This window comes from Taudactylus pleione, unplaced genomic scaffold (genome assembly GCF_031769625.1).
Source record: "Taudactylus pleione unplaced genomic scaffold, aTauple2 ptg000199l, whole genome shotgun sequence".
NCBI classification, from domain to species: Eukaryota; Metazoa; Chordata; class Amphibia; order Anura; family Myobatrachidae; genus Taudactylus; species Taudactylus pleione.
The window spans coordinates 953,428-971,829 of record NW_028284601.1 but is presented as its reverse complement, the minus strand read 5'-3'; positions in this window follow the sequence as shown (position 1 = coordinate 971,829).

Below are 18,402 nucleotides of genomic sequence, written 5' to 3'. Positions count from 1 at the left end.
GCAACCTCTGATGTATGTAATACTGAGCCTCATTCTCTCACTGCAACCTCTGATGTATGTAATACTGAGCCTCATTCTCTCACTGCAACCTCTGATGTATGTAATACTGAGCCTCATTCTCTCACTACAACCTCTGATGTATGTAATACTGAGCCTCATTCTCTCACTGCAACCTCTGATGTATGTAATACTGAGCCTCATTCTAACACTGCAACATCTGATGTATGTAATACTGAGCCTCATTCTAACACTGCAACCTCTGATGTATGTAATACTGAGCCTCATTCTAACACTGCAACATCTGATGTATGTAATATAAGCCTCATTCTTTCACTGCAACCCTTGATGTATGTAAATACTAAGCCTCATTATTTCACTGCAACCCTTGATGTGCATTATGTAATACTGAGCCTCATTCTTTCAAAGCAACCTCTGATGTATGTAATACTGAGCCTCTTTGTAACACTGCAACCTCTGATGTATGTAATACTGAGCCTCATTGTAACACTGCAACCTCTGATGTATGTAATACTGAGCCTCATTCTTTCATTTCACTGCAACATTTGATGTGTGTAATACTGACCCTCATTCTTTCACTGCAACATCTGATGTATGTAATACTGAGCCTCATTCTCTCACTGCAACCTCTGATGTATGTAATACTGAGCCTCATTCTTTCACTGCAACATCTGATGTATGTAATACTGAGCCTCATTCTTTCACTGCAACCCTTGATGTATGTAATACCGAGCCTCATTATTTCACTGCAACCTCTGATGTATGTAATACTGAGCCTCATTCTTTCACTGATGTATGGTAATTAATTCTAAACTATAGTTAGCTAATTAAAGTCCTGGCCAGGGCAATGTCGGTGCACTTACCAAAGTAGTATTGTTTTAGTACTGAAATGTTGGCAGCTACGGGTACTCCTAACGTCTCTCCTAGATAATGGTTGCAAGGACAGTGTAAGCAGTAACAGTTAGTTTTTGCCTATTTTCTTAATCTGCAAGAATAGGGAAATCTCCCTTTGCTTCGTTTTAAATAGACAATGGGCCTGATTCAGAGTCGCTCGCTCTGAATCAGGGTGGCCGCTTTGTTTTAAAAAACCCGGCCTCCTGGCCGCTCGCTAAGCTTTAGCAAGCGGCCAGGTGATGGTCGCGATGGTAGGGTCTCATCTGCCGCAAGCCCCAGTGAGTTTCCGGCTCTAAAAGAGGGCCGCCCACGAAGGGCAAGGAAAGCCTCCCTTTGACCAGCCACCTCCCCACTCCGCCTACAAAACGGGGTGAGCTGTCGATCAAAATCGACAGCCACCCCATTTGTAGTGAGCCCCGGAGCGATGCCCCACCATCGACCTGCTTGCGAGTGCATAGCGCTTGAATCAGGCCCACTGTCTCTGTAATACAAGCTGTAGAATAAGTTGTTACTCTGGCTACACATATCCCTTTCTTACAGTCAAAAGCCGATTAGTCTGATCCTGTTTAATAGGGACCATTTAGAACGATTCCCATTAAAAGATTGCGGGGAGACGTTTATGGTGTTGAAATACCATTTATCTCCCTGAAGCTTAGGTATGTTGGAAGTGGCTTGCAATCTCCACACTTTTAGAGTCTTAGTGCAAGATGTGGCAACAGGTGGGGTTCAGTGTTACTCACCCTCACCTTTTGATGCTATTGAAGTTCAGCACCTCCGAAGAGTGGACAGTAGGAGCTGCTGCTGCCTTTTCCTCATTTCAGTTTCACTGCAGTCACCTCAGTAGGGGGGGGCGGGAAATACTTGTCCGGAGTGGCTGGAGGGGCCTGTAACACTTCTCTACACTCTGGACCGCATGAGGGTCATCCCTTTGATGTGACACACCTCCTCCAGGACTGGTTACACAAACTTACAGCTCCTCCTCCTGTAGCTCAGGAGACCTTGTAGGGGGCTGGACTGCCTGTCCAATCTGTGTCGGGATGCAGGTGCGCCTTCATACGATTTGCAGCATTCACACCATGCAGTCCTATGGATCGCAGGCGTGAAAAAGACCATGTCCATTCAAAGGGATGCGACTCATGGCATACGTGCGCAACAAGTGGCAGCAAAGCTAAGCAAGGTCACATCTGTACAGTGCACTATTTCTGTACCTGTGGCCACTACCGCTGGCCATGCCTGTCCTCAGCACAGGGGTGACTGGCAGTGTGATGTGTACCTGGGCCTGTCAGGGCTTGTGCATTGGCTTCTTCATGGCCAGAGGTGTCTTTTCTTCCTTTCGTCTTCTAGTTGGCACCGCCCATCTTTATCCCCCGACAGAACTAATTCGGCTGGCTCTTCCTTCCTATTGTCTTCGGGATGCATTTTCTGACCTCCCCCATCCCTCCAGCACACCCTTCACCCTTTATAAATAGGTCCCTGGACAGATAACAAATCTCTCAATAATCAATAGACGCTTTACAAAACTCCTATATAAACACCTGCTACCTATATCGCCTGTCAATTAATTATAGGCATTAGGCAAATTTACATAGAAATCACAAGTGTGCTGAGTGGTTTTAAATCAGCGAATCAGGACTTTTTTGGTACTTCCATATCTTTGCAGCCCCTGGTTACGCTACTTGCGTATCTTCACTATTCAGTGAAGATATGTAAGTAGTGTAAACTTCAGGAAATACTATTGGGACCCTTGCATGAGCTGGTCAACCTATTCCTAAACAGAAGCACAGGATTTAAAGATACTGTTACGTATATGGTATACCCTTACTAATGTAAGCACTGATGTGAGCATAATTTTTACATACAAGTTCGATACACGCTTGTGGGTGAATCTTCTATTAAGATCAGAGCACAAACAACATTGATCATATTGCGGGGGATTTGGACTTGTTTCTTTTCTTTCTGAGTTCCAGATTGCATTTTTTAACCTATTACACTATAAGATCATTATTTGTTCATCTATTTTTCATGTCTTCGGAGAAATATTTCTGACTGAACTGGAAAATTCAGCGTAGAGTCATATTCCAAAGAAAAGAAGGGTAATTGTGTGCATATATACTTATATATACATATATATTTTCCCTCTAGCTAGTTGTACATATATTTTCTGTATATGCTACATAACCCCTAAGGGAGGGTTAGAGTTGGGGGGGGTAGGGTTAGTTATACTTCCCTAAATCCCCTGTCGGGATTATCACTGCTGTCGTTGTGTGCCGGTGTCGGGATCTCAACCGGCGGTCATTCATATACTGATTCCAATGTAACTTAGCATGGTACTGAGGGCCCAATTCAGATCCGCTCGCGAGCGGGTCGATGTTGCCCAAGTGCACATGCGCACGACGGAGGTGGCTCCGTCGTGCGCATGTGCGAGACCCGAATAACAATGGCCAAGCCGTTGTTAAGGGTCTCACACCAAAGGGGGCGTGCTGTCGATGGCGATTGACATCACGCCCCCTTTGGTGGGCGTGCCGGGGGCGTGGCTGCCCAGACAGAGGCGTTCCCATGGGAACACCTACTGTCTGGGACCGGCCCCACTGTCAGTGGGAGTGCTTTTGGCTCTGATAGAGCCAAAAGCACTCCAGGGCTTGCGGCAGCGAGACCCTAAAGCAAGGGTCTCGTCGCAAGCACAAAGGTCGCGATGGTCTTGACCATCGCGACCATCATTTTGGCTGCTCGCTATAGCTGTGGTGACCCACAGCTATGTGAGCGGTCGGGAGGCCGCTCCAAAAAGGAGGGACGGCCCTGATTCAGAGAGAGCGCTCTGTCAGAGCGTCCGGCTCTGAATCAGGGCCTGACTGTGCCCTGCGAATGGTGTACAATGACATCCCAGCATGCAACTGAATTCTCTGTCTGTTTAGAGGCTGGTATGTGCTCCCTTGTCTTTTCTCTGAACTTCCTATGTATGGGCAGCAAAGGTATAGAGAGGTAAAATAAATGCAGTCTTCTTGTCCACCTTACTAAATAACATTTTTCTGCATGTTCATTCTGTTTCATTTAGATATTTAGCTATTAGCACAGAGGTTCCCAAAGTCGGTCCTCAAGGCACCTTAACAGTACAGGTTTTCAGGATATCCATACTTAAGCACAGGTGACTTAATTAGATACTCAGTCAGTTTGATTATACCATCTTTGCACAAGCATGGATATAATTAAAACCTGGACTTTTAGGGCTCCTTGAGGACCGTTTGGGAACCCCTATAGTAGCAGAATTCAGAATTAAAGGGGACGTCCAGTCTGCCTTTATTTCAGGTACCACCATGTGGGGAATGCCTTCACCATTGCCTAGTTTACACCCCCAAAACATTGACAAACATTGTAAATATTGTTTATACACTGTACATATACTCCCCTTACTGCACCTGATGTTCTGTACAGTACAATGCAACTGCCGGCGAGCCAGAAAGTTGCATAAGAAAAGTGTTGAACCCCCATCCTGTATATGTGGAACTGCTACTAGATGTTGTGGAACTACATGTCCCAGCATGCACTGGTACTAGCCACTCACTGGAAGGGCATGCTGAGGCTACCCTACCACCTACCTCCCTCTCTAAAATGTAAAGAGTGGGCAAGAAGGTACAGACAGTCGGGGTGGTGGGAATGACCCCTCAAATTAGTGCTGCCCTCCTAATTGGGAGCCATGATGAAAATCTTTTTTTTGCAATATGCTGCATTTACTTTCCTTGTGCAAGTAGGTGGTGCGCACTACAAGATAATCTTCCCTTTTGTCTGTCAGTGAGCGGGTCTGTTTTTCTGTGTACATTGTAGCATAAAGCAGCCATTTGTGTCCTGATGCCTGTGGGCAGGTTCACGGAACACCAGTCCAGATGGAACACAGCTGCCGGAGACATCCAACTGCTCGCTCGCTCGCTCGCTCGCTCGCTCGCTCCAAGCCGCACTCTGCACTCTTTCCATGCTGGTCTGTGTTATCTATGCCTGTTGTAAGAGCCTTGCTGTAAAATGGTGATTATTCATATATTTTTAAAATTCTTTGGGAGCGATGTATCAAATGTAGAATGACAGTTAGAAGCTGATTGGTTGGTACTTTATCTCTCTCCATTTTATCTCCCTCCAAGATTTGCTAAATCTCCCCCTTTATCACAAGCAGATCCTGATGTCATCACCACAGAGTTTATTAGTAAAACATGTGGGAAATTATCTGAAAGTGGCCTCATGGTTAACCTGGGTCTAATTGTCAGTAGTTGTGGTCAAATCCACAATGGTCACAGGAGAGTCTGCAGAGATGTAAATCTGCTCTTTGGCCCAGAAACCCATGAATGCAAGATGTTTTACCATAGATGTGATTGTGCATTCAAAACATACATGCCTACCCTCCCGGAATTCACGGGAGGATCCCGATTTTTTGGGTAACCCCATGCCTGCCGACTGTCTGGCTGCTCCTTCCGGGAGGGGGCAGCCAGATTGGGGGGGCATGGCCGGGACAAGGGGAAGTGGCCGTATGGGTGACAGGCACTTGTGGGCGTGGCAGGGGCGGGGCCACACGATTACATCAGTTTGCCCCCGCCCCCGCTACACAATGCCGATAATATAGGCATTGTGAAGCAGGGGGCGGGGCCAATATCGCGTCACCGCCCCCCCGCGCTGCAGGGGTTGCAGGGGTTTATCGCGGGGGGATAGGAGGGGTGGGCAGCAGCCGGGAGGATTGCCTGTCTTCCCGGGAGGTCGGGAGCAGCACTCAATTTTCGGGAGGCTCCCGACCAAATTGGGAGGGTAGGGAAGTATGGGTAACCACCCGCGACCCCTGGAAGGGTAGGCACTTCTCCCGCATTCTGCCCACTTCCTAGTAAAGTGGACAGAATGGGGAGAATTTCTGTGGCGATTGCAGGTCCCCGTGTAGGGGGCGGGGCTTAGTGACACGGTTCTCCACAAATCACCCCATTTAGCCACGCCCCCTATTTAAATTAGCACCAATCATGGTAATTTACCGTGAAGGGGTGGGGCTTAATGACATGACCCATAAGGCCCTGCCCCCGTCGCAACCCACCTGCCTCTCCTCCCCGAACATCTCCCAGGGAAGAGACAACAAAGGTAGGCAAGTATGATTCAAAATATGCTGCAGTCTACTGTTTTCTAGCATCTAAGATGAACCCCTGAAACCACACCTCTCAACCATCCTGATTTTGGCGGGACAGTCACGCTTTTTGGGCACTGACCCTCCGTCCCACCTCTAGGTCACAGTGTCCTCTCAGGGGCAAGGTTGTGAGGTCTCACTCTGCATAGCAGAGCAGCAGTGAGCCCACAGCATCCATACACTATGGAGAGGGACTGAGGGGTCTATTCATGATGTTAACAGACCCCGATAATTAACATACTGACTCGCAGCGGAATACAGAGCAATTCACCATTGCTCCGGCGCGGCGATAGCTGATGCGAAATAGCTGTCCCCACGAGCTGCTTCACTGATCACTGCTCTGAAAAAGGAGCAGTGATAGTGCGCATGTGCGACCTACAGGTCACACATGCACACAAGAGCCCTGACGCCCGTCGGAAGGAGCCGGACAGGGGCGGAGGGATCCGAAAATCTATGCACCAGCTTTTGATTTAATGTTGCTTTGTGTGGTTTGTTTCAATATATTCTTTAGAGCTCTCTGTTTGGCCCAGGGATGTTGTGAGAAATCATATAGGAAGGTTTATTGCTAAATTTCTACTTCACTTTGCACTTTTACTATCCCCAGAAATATGTCCCACACCAAATTCAGTCTTCCAGAATTGAATAGCAAACTTTGGGTAACAGTTCAATGACAGCTGGAAAGCCACAATTAGACTTCAAATACGCAGATTGAAATGATGAATCCTGACTATCACACATATATTGCATATATGTTAATTGACGACTTAGAAACACTTAATATAACTCTGTGAATATCACACAATCATCATTTGTCACTTTCAAAATGAATTTTCATTTTCTCTGGGAGTTGAAGGGGGGGAGTCCTACATGTTATCGCCTCATCAGGATGATGATGATGATGATGAGAAGGTGGCGATTACCGTCTCATTTACCTCCCAAATGCATTAATGGGAAAAAAACTTGAAAGAAACAAAGCCAAAACTCTGAGCAACAGTTTCCTATCTGCATTCTTAAACCCACCTGGATTTACGAGGAATGAGAAATCAAAAAAAAAAAAAGAAATAGATAAAAATAAAATAAATAAATAAATAAGAGCTGCCATCTCGCTGACATTTAAACGATATGTCCACGCTCTGTGGTGCTATGATTGATGGCCGCATCGTATTTTATGTCAGGTTCTGCTCCCGGCTGCCAGGCAAACATTCCTTCTTTCAAGTCCCAGCTGAGCTAGTTAGTATTCACAGAGAAAAGAGCCATCCAGCCAGCCGAGCTTGTGCCTCGCCAATTCCAAGCAGTGGCTCTGCTCCGAATAGCAAATCAACTAGTCCGGCTGTGAGCTCACACTCATAGGAGGCATCTTCAAACTGCACGATTTCCAGGAGCAGAGACTTGCTCAAGAGAGAAACAGCATAGATATTTATATACATTATCTATCTATCTATCTATCTATCTATCTATCTAATATCTATCTGTCTGTCTATCTACAGTATCTATCTATCTGTCTGTCTGTCTGTCTGTCTGTCTGTTCTTTAACTTTATAAACAGTGACATATCTATATTGGACACAAGGTGTGCAGTGCATATGGACCCCTGGGTTCACACCACGCAGCCATTTAAGTTACTTTTATTTATGAACAGTTATTTATATGGTGTAGCGTGGAGCCATGGCACGTGAAGCATGCCTAACCTACGGCATCACATCCCCCACCATTCTGAATTTTGTTAAAGTGGGCATGGTAGAATGTGAGGCTAATTTGAAATAAAAAAAACCTCCCCAACATAGACCAATCACCTATTCTCTATGTTTCCTCCTCACCGTGGTTAGGACCCCCCCCCCCATGCCATCTTCTTCACGGCTGGGAACTCTGATGTCTCCACAATGGGACCCTGTAAATTTCCGGAACTGTTGTTATGCTTGCTCTGTTGGACACTGCTGCTGTTGCGAGACCCTCTGTCTCTCATAGAGTGTACACGTTCAGGTGATGAGGAAGCAGAGGCTTAGGTGGTGAGGAGGTACCAGAGGCACAGGTGGGTAGACTCACAAGTGGGGAGAACAGCAGAGGCACAGGTGTGAATGGGCCAGAGGCGCCAGTGGAGAGGGAGGTATAGATACAGGAGGGGGCAGAGGCACAATGGCAAGAGAACAGAGGCACTGGTGATAAAAAGGGCTTGAGTGGCATGACTGACTCAGAATCACATCTCCGATGTTTGGAGGACTGCGCATGTGCAGCCCTCCAACTGCGAGCCCGCTTGCAGTGTGTCCCAGCCGCAGCCTGATTGACAGGCTGTGGCGTTTGGAAGGTGGAGCGGGGGCGTTCCCTGGCAGCGTTCCCGGAAACGGGGGCATAACCCCCGCTTTCAGAGAGGGACGAGGCCAGGGTCTGCGTGGGTGCATGGAGACTTCCTGGCCTCGCAAGCTGCCAGGACCCGGCCAGGCTGTGGGAAGCTTTAGATCCCGCAGTCTGGCCAATGGAACATCGACAAAAATAGCGACCGATGGTCGAGATTGTTTCGATGGTGACCCCAGCCTGTGACCTTGGTCACAGCGCTGGTATCGCGCAGATGCAGCAAGGAAGTGTGTGACACCTCCTTCTGCAATTGCATTTTAAATGGACGGAATTGCACAGCTGATTGTGTGCGGCTGTGCAATTCCGTCCATCTCTGAATCAGGCCCATAGGCTGCTACATCTGCCTCTATGGCAATAGGTATTATCTCACACACCATCGTAATAGTGGCAGGTGGCATCAGAGTCTATATAACTCCGCCTTCCGTGACCACAGCGGCGCAACTTGCGTGACTTTTGCGTGACATACACACTCTGACGTACTCTCAGTTCCTGGGCTCTGCAGTGCAGACACAGCAGGGAGGGATCTGAATAGATCCCTCTGCTGGCTCCAGTGGCTGGGCCGGCATCTTAATCTTCACAGTTTGCCATGTGACCAGCAGCCTGTGAAGATTATAAGGGGCTGTACGCCATCTCAGGGTGGTGTACAGTTTCTCAGTCATGTTCCACAAAAAAATTGCTATTTCGCGAACTTGATGAATTTAAAAATTTCTACATCCCCCATACTTAAGTGGAAATTATTGAGACACAATAGTAACCAGGAGATATCTTCGATATCTCCTGCATTACATGAAAGATGAATGGGTCTGACACTTAAATTATACAAAAGTATGTGAAAGTGATGATGAATAGGCCCTTCTGTGTGTGGTCTACATGGAAGGTGCCCTCCACCCCTATCGGCACTTGGGGCACGAGCTCCACTGGCTCCGTGTAGAGTAGGTTTATTTTTTTTGTCAACAACCAATTAAGCTACTAATACAGTATGTTTTTGGAGTGTGGGATGAAACTGGAAGTTGAGAGTATACAGAGAACTTCCAATTCCAAACTAATTGTTAATATTAAATCAATAATTGTAAAACATACATATTTGCTGATTCAATATGGTACAAACAAGATTTAGTTTAGAAGAACCAGTAATAACGGACGTCCTGTAAAGTACTGTAATACTGTTTAGTTTAGTTCCTTTGGGTAGCAAATACTGTTGTGCACCTTAGGATTGTGTTGACTGCCTCATCCACCTTGAAACTTAAATACCAACCAATAACTTCCTGTCATTTTACAGGCTGTGTTTGAAAAATGACATGAGCTGATTGGTTGGGACATGATCTCTCTCCACTTTCTGTCTCTGAAAGACTAGATACATTACATGGCAGAGATCATGTGATCATAGGGGTAGAGTCAAAGAAATGCCACGCGCCCACCCTTATAGCAGAATAGAATGTCAGCAAACCTCAGAGTTAGCGTAAAGTACGCTGGTGCCATATATGGAACTGGTAGGCACAAGTATTAATGCCGAGTATGGTTTCATTACAAGGAAAGTAAAAGGGATATACTATCCCATGTTTGGCGCAAGGTGCTAAAGCTGAGGGACTTGTCTCCTCTACCTCTGAGGGTATAAAACGAGCTTCGTGCAACCAGAAATGTCCATTTAAAAGCAACTTCGCCACGCCTTCATTGAGGAGCACCTGTACATGTTTAGTCACTGGTGATACTGAACCACCCGTCTCCTGATGATGATGAGAAATTATGACCCCCTTCAAAAGTCGCCATCTTGGCTCATGCGCTTCCCGAACAAATGTACACACTAGCTCAAAAATAGGTGTTCATATAATTTATAGACAAAGTTTAATAGCACACGCTAAACTAGCATAAAAGAGAAAGTTAGCTACAGAATAAGTTATTTAAAAGTCCCTGCAGAAAAAAAAAGTCTTAACTATATATATAGCAGGCATTTTATTTTTCAGCAGAGATTATGGGGATAATTGACCTCATTTTTCTACATATTTCCATTTAATAAAGGAAAATTATATTTAAATCTATTTCCACTTACATTTTCTAAAAAAATGGGCTAAATCCTAAAGGCATAAATCACAGAGAACCTATATTTTCTGCATTTATTAACTTAAGGAAAGATGGCACTTACTCAGGAGTCACAAAACAGGAAAATATCAATGAAAAGTTGTTGTTTTTTGCCCATACCATAGCATGCAGTGGTCAGCAGCACTGGTGAGGGGACATTTGGAAACTATACAGAGCTTGGACCCAATAAGCAACGCCATCTATATTGGATCCCTCACAGAGAAGTCTACAAAAAGAAGCCCATGGGCTTCCTGGCAACTCTAGCATGCGCTGGCCTGGATCCGTGCATGTACAGAATGACTCCCGTGTCATAAACCTGGTAGTCCCCCACCGCAAAGGACAACTCATGGGGAGAGCTGTTCTTTCATTAAATCTACGTGCATACGACATCAATAAATGCCTCTATGCATGTGATCAGTAACGGAATGCATCACATCCAAAATGCGATGCTTGCTGCATCTCGCCCCTTAGAACTTTCCTGTGAACTTGACAGGAAGAGACGCTGGCCACTCCACTTCCCTAATTATTGCTAAAATGTGCCCTCTTCTTTCCCAAGATGCAACCAATACGCTTATGCGCCATCACCAGTCAGCTGTCATCTTTGCATGTCCTGCCATCACCTGTCACATGAGGGAGTTTTTAGGTTGGAGACCATGAGGGTGATTCTGAGTCGGATGGACGCAAATGGTGAGTTTTTGCATACAGCACATGCGCAGATGCAAATGTACACATTTTTGCTTATGTCCGTCCAATTCTGAGTCGTACGGAATTCGGCCTGATCTGTCTTTCCATTAAATAGGGCGTTTCGGGGTGGCAACAATGTGAGTGCACCTGTCTTGTGGGAGTGTCATGGCAGTGTCCATGCTATTCTGAGTGGTGTCTACAGGGAAGGAAAGCCTTTGTCTGATGGATCTCTTGCACCCAACATGGGTCTGGTGCCAACTCTGAAACTAATGATGATTCCACTTGCAGACTACTGAATTCCCATATACAGTAAGCCCTATGGATTCTCCCATCAGCATAATTGTATTAAATCTGGCTCTGGCAGCTGCCCGCACCTATAGCCACTTGGCATGTGGCTCACAATCAGCCCCTATATGAGGAACCCATAATTATGGCACTGTGGGGGGTAATAGCAAGCAATAAGTTAGAAGAACAGAGTTTTGAGAGTCAGATCACTATATTGAAATAGGTGAAAGATTCTAGATACATAAACTAACCAAATAGTGATAAATAAGAGCCTGAAATAATAAAATGATGTATGTAAGAGCCTATAGGAACATTTCCTAGACTGTACTCCCTGAATATATATAATGGGATGTGCTACCTGTTCAGACTATTTATGCAGGCACAGGAAAAGACAAATCACAGGTGCTCAACTCCAAATTACTAATTATATATAAATAAATTATGCAATAAAATTTTGCAAAAAAATAAATAGAGGTTTTTAGCATAATCATGGCCAAGGTTATGGGCTTACCCACCATATCCAGGTAACCTCTGTAGGGTAGGTCCCTAACATATTAGGGTTCAAATCCAGAGCGCAGGACACCCCCAAACCAGCTCAGCTAAACCACCCCAGGGCATCGCTCTAATGAGAAAGGTAAAGTGTAAAGTAAGATAGGTAAGAGCAGCTACAGCTGCATATATAGGATGGAGAAGTGAAATACAAATATAATAAAGACAAACAGTAAAAGTGTTAAAATGTGCAAAAAAGGAAAAATGTGTTATAATGCGATGCCCTGAAACAGACCAACCAAAGCAATCCAGGGGACCCACGCCCCAAAAATCAACCAAAAATTGCACTACAGTATATATATTACCATTCAAAAGTTTGGGGTCACCCAGACAATTTTGTGTTTTACATGAAAACTGACTTTTATTTATCAAAGGAGTTGCAAAATTAATAGAACAAGTAGTCAAGACATTGGCAAGGTTTGAAATAATGATTTTTTTATTCTCCTTTTGCAGCAATTATAGCATTGCAGACCTTTGGCATTCTAACTGTTAATTTGTTGAGGTAATCTGAAGAAATTTCACCCCACGCTTCCTGAAGCACCTCCCACAAGTTGGATTGGCTTGATGGGCACTTCTTGTGTACCATACGGTCAGCTGCTCCCACAACAGCTCCATGGGGTTGAGATCTGGTGACTGCAATGGGCACTGAATTACAGACAGAATACCAGCTGCCTGCTTCTTCCCTAAATAGTTCTGGCATAATTTGTAGGTGTGCTTTGGGTCATTGTCCTATTGGAGGAGGAAAGTGGCTCTAATCAAGTGCTGTCCACAGGGTATGGCATGGCATTGCAAAATGGAGTGATAGCCTTCCTTATTCAAAATCCCTTTTACCTTGTACAAATCTCACACTTTACCAGCACCAAAGCAGCCCCAGACCATCACATTACCTCCACCATGCTTGACAGATGGCGTCAGGCACTCTTTCAGCATCTTTTCACTTATTCTGCATCTCACAAATGTTCTTCTGTGTGATCCAAACATCTCAAACTTCGACTCGTCCAGAACACTTTTTTCCAATCTTCCTCTGTCCAATGTCTGTGTTCTTTTGCCCTTATTAATCTTTTCCTTTTATTGGCCAGTCTCAGATATGGCTTTTTCTTTTCCACTCTGCCTAGAAGGCCAGCATCCCGGAGTCGCCTCTTCACTGTAAACGTTGACACTGGCATTTTGTGGGTACCATTTAATGAAGCTGCCAGTTGAGGACTTGTGAGGCATCTATTTCTCAAACTAGAGACTCTATTGTACTTGTCTTCTTGCACAGTTGTGCATCGGGGCCTCCCACTTCTACTCTGGTTAGAGCATGTTTGTGCTGTTCTCTGAAGGGAGTAGTACACACCATTGTAGGAAATGTTCAGTTTCTTGGCAATTTCTCACATGGAATAGCCTTCATTTCTAAGAACAAGAACAGACTGTCGAGTTTCACATGAAAGTTCTCTTTTTCTGGCCATTTGGAGAGTATAATCGAACCCACAAATATGTTGCTCCAGATACTCAACTAGCTCAAAGGAAGGCCAGTTTTAGAGGTTCTCTAACGAGCAAACCCATTTTCAGCTGTGCTAACATAATTGCACAAAGGTTTTCAAGGGTTTTGTAATTATCCATTAGTCTTCTAATGCGCTTAGCAAACACAATGTACCATTAGAACACTGGAGTGATGGTTGCTGGAAATGGGCCTCTAAACACCTATGTAGATATTCCTTTAGAAATCAGACATTTGCAACTAGTATAGTAATTTACCACATTAACAATGTACAGAGTGTATTTCTGATTCATTTAATGTTATCTTCATTGAAGTAAACAGTACTTTTCTTTCAAAAATAAGGACATTTCTAAGTGACCCCAAACTTTTGAACGGTAGTGTAATTTGTAGGGGTTACTTAAATTGTGCCTATTACTAGTGTGCATTCTCAAAACCAGACTCCATGCTTTAAACCAATAAGGGAGGGGTGCTAGTCCAGGTTGAAGGTGTCTTATGCCTTCAGGTGTGCAAAGAAGCACACTAAATGGAGTGTATAGGAAAATTTCCTAGACTGCACACCCTTAATATATATAATGGGAGGTGCTACCTGTTGAGACTATTAATGCAGGCACAGAAAAAGACAAATCATAGGTGCTCAACCCCAAATTACTAATTATATATAAATACATTATGCAATAAAATTTAGCAAAAAATAGAGTTTTTAGCATAATCATGGCCAAGGTTATGGGCCTACCCACCATATCCAGGTAACCTCTGTAGGGTAGGTCCCTAACATACTAGGGTTCATATCCAGAGCGCAGGACACCCCGAATAGTGATAAATAAGAGCCTGAAATAATAAAATGATCTATGTAAGAGCCTGCCATGTTTATACTTAAGGCCTGATTCAGAGTTGGGTATAACCCAAGATAAACAAAGTAGCAGATTTACTGGTATCTAGTATTGTGTTTCTGGACTGATACTAGTAAATCTGCTACTTTGTTTATCTTGAGCTCCCTTACATAGTATCGTTATAATAACCATTGCTAAACAGTGCAACCTTTGCATCTGTGAAGGATCTGATTGTGTCTATGTTTTTATTTGTATTTTGATACGTGCATTGTTTCATTTTAATCTCATCTATCACATGTACTCCCGGGAGCCATTTATATTGTGGATGAATTTATAAATTTATATATTAAATATTTTTTTCTGGAATATGTACTTCTTGTATTTTTGAGCACCACTAAGTACTGCACATATTCGTTGGTTAAAAATAAAGTTGCCCTGCATTTGTGGGCTACATGCAACAGCAGCCAGTATTTACCCCACATGCTAAAAAATGTATGTATTTGCACCCCATTCACTGCAGCATGGTTTGTGCAGGTACACAGTTACTTGCTCTATCTTACTCTATTCCCATCTCTGAATCAGGGGCCTGATTCAGAGATGTACTTTAACCCGATGGTTAGCGCACATCTCTGATGGTGGGAGGACTGCACATGTGCAGGAGATGTAGTGTTCATGTGTAGCCCTCCCTCTGCGAGTTCGCTTTGCAGAGCCTCCCAGCTGCAGCCTGATTGACAGGCTGCAGCGTTTAGGTGGTGGAGCCGGGGCGTTCCCAGGCAGCATTCCTGGAAACGGGGAACGCGTCATCCCCATTTTCCGAGAGGGAAAAAGCTTCAGTTACTGCAGCCTGGCCGAAGGGACAACAATCGCGACCGAAACGATAATATAATTTACTCAGTTATAATGAGACTGGTACGACATTGATACACTCTTTGTTAATAACATGTTTCAGGGAAGTATAAAAACTATAGAAATAATGATCATTAGAGTAAGAAATTACACTGTTTCTTCCAATCAGACACGTGGAAGTTCCCTGGAATTTATGTTTCTTTATGGTAAATAAAACCTGGAAATATACTACTAATACTACTAAGAGTTAGTAACGAATATAGGAAGTAATAACAATTAGTAAAGTATATTGAATTCCAGCATACCAAATGGTTTATTATGCAGCTCATTTCTAGATTTAATTATTATTATCTAAGTTAAAGATGAATCAGAAATTATATTCGATTATTTTTTTTATAGGTTTGGAATATGATGGCAATAAGAATGTTGAAAGTATTTAAATCAATGAATTAATAAAAAAATAGGTGTTTTTGGATAGTGTAGTTGAACTTAAAAGTGACCCTGTATCGAGGGCTGGATTCATAAATGGACGCCTATCATGCGATGATGAACGTACATCTCCGATGGTTAGGAATCTGTGCCTACGCATGACATGTTCTGCGTATGTGCAGAACGGGAACTGAGATTGCGCTCACACAACCCCTCCCCCAAGCTGCGGCATGATTGACATAATGCAGCGTTTGGGGGGCAGAGCGAAGGCGTGGCTGGTCACCGTTCCTGGAAATGGGGGGCGTCGCTCCCATTTTCCAGGAGGGAAGAGGCCAGGGTCTGCGTTGTCGGATGCAAATTTCTGGCCGCTAAGGTGTCCAGGCACCGGCCAGGCTGCGGAGGAAGCTTCAGCTCCCACAGCCTGAGCAAAGGAGCAACCATTGTGACCATGGAGCACGATGGTTGTGATGGTGCTCGCAATTGCAGCAAGAAAGTTTCTGACACCTCCTTCTGCATTTGCATTAAGATGGACGGAATGGCAAAGCTCTGTGTGTGCGGCTCTGCAATTCCGGCCATCTCATAATCAGGCCCTTTGCACGCAGCAGCTGTGCGACAATAATATACTAATGGCACAGGTGGCATCTTGTGTAAATAGACACCTTCTGCTGGCTTCTCTGCTGCTGCATCTGAGGTAGCAGCAGCGGATCATCTGCGTGAACATCGGTCATCTGAGTAACCTTCCAGTTACTTGGATAGCCGGGAAATTCATGTTGCAGAATCCAGCGAAGCTGCATCCATGGATGCAGCCACTGGCTTCAGCACACCCAAAAAACGGGACCGATGCACCTCCATTTTCTGGGAGGTTGCTGATGTCACTGCCCCTAAATGCCAGCAGCACGTCAATTATGCTGCAGCATTTGGAGCAGTGCGGCACATACATGTGCAGATCTTAAAACATCGGCGATGTGTGCAAACCTTCTTTTCTGTTTTGCTTTGTGGCAATGTTTTAAGAAAACCCTTCTGTACTAAAATGAATACCCCATCAATCACATATGTAAGATTCCCTTCCCGTTATTCTGCCAAGCAGCCAGTCCCACACCTCTCAGTGCCCCCACCTCTCCTTTCTGCTTCCATGTCTCCCATTCTCGGCTCCAGGGTTCACGTATGTTAAAAAGAAATTGTTTTATGTAAAAATTGGTGCATGAAATTGAAATCCAACACTGGGGGACATTTTTTTTTCTCTTTTGTCAGCAAAACAGAGATTGCAGCTACAGTATGACACAGGAGCAGATGTTATATAACAAAGCTTCAGGGTTTGGTATGATTTACCACCGGCCGCACTAAGGTAAGTATGAACTAACCTAACCTCCCCCCCTCAGTGCCTAACCCTAATCCCCCTCTAAGTGCCTAAACATAACCCCCCCTTCCCCGCTGCGTAAACCTAAGTCTCCCGGGGGGGTGCCTAACACTAACCTCCCCCCCGAGGTACCTAACCCTATCCCCCCCTTCCCATGACCTGTCCCTATCCTCCTGGGGGGGTGCCTATCCCATATCCCCCCCAGGAGCCCCCTAACCTAACCCTCTTCGCCCGTGGCTGTCCCCCGCAGCTGTCCCCCGTGGCAGCGCGTTTGGGGTTCCTTTTTGGGTTCCCCCACCGTAAACCTCAGGAACTTTGTTGTTCTACTTATTAATATTTATATAATTAAGCCTTTGCGCCTTCAGTTCATTATCACCCTTCTTAGATCGCCATTACCCTGACCTCAGTGCTTTCCTGCCTTGCTGTGACTCACTGCAAAGTGAGATGTCTTATGTACAATTTAAAGCATTTCTTTATTATTTTAACAATCCCTTTCAACAACACATTTTTCACTTATACATTCTTTCCATTAACTTCTCCCATCTTCCCATGACGGTATGTGAATATACTGTATATACTCCTTTGTTGCACAAAGCTGCTATACTGTGCCACCTACTGCATTGCCATTTAGTAATAATATTACTCACTCTACCACCAGCACCACCGATTCTAAATGTCCCGCCCAAACTCAGGGTTTATCACACTTTAGACCTAATTGGGCCCTCTGTCTTCTTATTACTCATTGTAGGAAGCTAAATATTGTTTTTGGCCATTTGAAGTTTATAACAATATGGATATAATTATCTACTAAAACTCTACTACATTTTGTTTGTGCTCCTTACTGAATCCGACTACTTGAATGCGCTTAGAGCCCTAATTTGTGGATTTAAAAAAAATGTTATTATTGATCTTGAAATTCTAGTGGGTACGTCCACACTCGTGATTTGTTGTATGATACAGTGAATTGGGTACCGGATACCGGTGCTCAGAATCCCGACTGGATTAGAATACCGCCAGATACTGGTAAAGTATTCTCTCCTCTCCGCAGACTAACCTTAACCCCTACCCCCCCAGCAGCCTATCCCTAACCTTCCCCCTAGTGCCTAAGCCTAACCTTCCTCCTAGTGCCTATCCCTAAACCTCCCCCTAGTGCCTAACCCTCACCTTCCCCCTAATGCTCAGAATCCCGACTGGGTTAGAATACCACCAGCTACTGGTAAGTACTCTCTCCTCTCCACAGACTAACCCTAACCCCTACCCCCCCAGCAACCTATCCCTAACCTTCCCCCTAATGCCTAACCCTCCCCCTAGTGCCTAACCCTAACCTTCCTCCTAGTGCCTATCCCTAATCCTCCCCCTAATGCCTAACCCTAACCTTCCTCCTAGTGCCTAACCCTAACCCTCCCCCTAGTGCCTAACCCTAACCTTCCCCCTAGTGCCTAATCCTAACCTTCCCCCTAGTG